The following is a 2,297-nucleotide window of genomic DNA, read 5'->3' on the forward strand; positions in this document are numbered from 1 at the left end:
TGAGCGCTTTCCCTCAGCCAATCAGACGAAACCTGTCTGTCGTTCAGCCAATCAGACGATGCTTATCTTCCAGCCAATCAGGCACCAAACATGCAAAGCCACCAGGGCAAAATATACAAAATATATATTATAGTAGTTGGTTTTAGTGATGGGAAAATTGTATAATCTTAGTGACTTAGTTCTTTGAAACTCCTTCATCAAAACGAACAAATCATTTTTGAGTCATTAAGTTCATATCGTTACTTTGATCAGAAATAAAATCATTTGTAATAAGCAGATCCACCAGCACGTGTATAGAACATCAACTTTGAGTTGCAATAATGGAAATATGAAGATGCAGTGAAGGACAAATGATAATAAACAGCATGAGTAGCTCACATCTCATATCTTCTGGTCCGTGTCGTTAGTTCTTTTTTCACGTGACTCCCATAATTATTCCAACAATAATGTCAAGATTCTGAAAAACCTGATCTATTGATCTATCCATCAGCTATGGGAGTCACGTGATAAAAAAACCTTGCCAGAGGATGCATGAGATGATCTACTCAATTAGATTTTCTGTGTAAGGCCCTGCAAAGCGTCTATGGGAGTCACGTGAAAAGAACTAGACTTGGACTAGAATAGGTAGAGAGGTAAACTACTCAGTTCTGTTTTCTACACATAACATACAGAGATTTTGTGATGCTTTGCTCATGCGTGTCCAGTACAAAAGGAACGAATCGTTCATGAGCGACCCGTCACTAGACCCTGGGCAAAATGTCTGTCGGAGGCCCCCCTTTCCTTCATCTTTCAGAATCAATACAAAGCATTTAAAACAAATATCATTTCTAACCTTTTTATTTCTACAGATCTTTTATCAGCGCATTCACTTAAATGTGCATATGAATTCAACTTTAACAAAGTACAACAACAACAACAACAACAACAACAACAACAACAAAGAAAAAACATATGAAAGGTCATCTAGACCAGCATTTCCTCTTCCTATTATTATTCCATGGGCATGGCCACCTACTGTAGCTGCGATTGCAGTTTTAATTTACAAACGTTTCCTTTTTTCCTTTAGGATTTTGGGAGTCGGCTGCACAGTCGGTCAGCTCGGATTTTTGTAATCTCTCGAATAATCTGTCTGAAAATAATGATCCATCTCCAATTAACAGAATAAGGCTTCGTTTATTTGAATAATGCATTATAATAAAATGACAGCTCACATAGCTGCATCATGAGCTGCACTTTCTTATTGTGCCTGTTTCACTTTTTCGCTTAGCGGCCCCGAGGGATGCATTCGTTTCTCTCTCATCACTGTACACACACTTCATGCAATCAGAGTTTGAGGACCCACCATTTAAATGTTGACATTAACTGGTTCCACTTCAGACAAGTGACAGTCTGTCCGTCTTGATCGGTGAACCAGTGTATAAGATTGTGATGGTTATGGAGGCCCTGCATCCAAGTCCAAGACCCTGGGCAATTGCCTGCTCTGCCTATAGCTAGCGCCCTCCCTGAAGGACACTAACTAATGGATGCTTTAGAATCAAATATACGGTATGCATCCATTTTATTTCTCATAATAACGAGACAAGGAGATAGAGTGAGCAATAGCTGGTACATTGAATTTAGTACATGCTCTTCAAAAAATGAACAGTATAATAATAACTGATCAGCCATAACATTAAAACCACCTGCCAGATATCGTGTAATTCCCCTTGTGCTGCCCAAATTGCTCAGAACTTTCGATTCCACAAAGCCTCTGGATAATCTGCTGAATATATCATCAAGATGTTGTCCTTCAGTGCAGTAAGATGTGAGATGAAGCCTCCTTTGTGACCACGTCCGCCAGCCATAACAGTTTGGTCCATGTCAAAGACACCACATACTGTATGCTTGCTCATTGTTCCTGCTTCCAACACAGCAACTTGAAGATCTGACTGATCACTTGCTGCCCTGTAGATCCCACCTCCTGAGAAGTGTCCACAGGGCAGCAAGTGAACAGTCAGATCTTTACCAAGACGCCTTGTCTACCTTCACGCCATCTGGTTGTATGTGTTCCGTTTTTCCAGCAACGTTGTGAAGAAGAACCTTAGTCAAGCACAGGGTGTAACTTGGTTCAAGTGGTTTTTTTTATGCACATTGTCCCAAAGCAAAGACCAATGGGAAGGAAAAACTGATGGTATGAGAAAGAAACCTTGAGAGGAACCAGACCCAGAAGGAAACCTCATCGTCACCTCCTCCCCTAGGTGGCACCAAATACCCATTTATCACAGTTCCATCCTTGTTGAGATGTGCTGTGCAGTGAA

Source organism: Silurus aristotelis (assembly GCF_946808225.1).
Source record: "Silurus aristotelis genome assembly, chromosome: 9".
Taxonomy (NCBI): Eukaryota; Metazoa; Chordata; class Actinopteri; order Siluriformes; family Siluridae; genus Silurus; species Silurus aristotelis.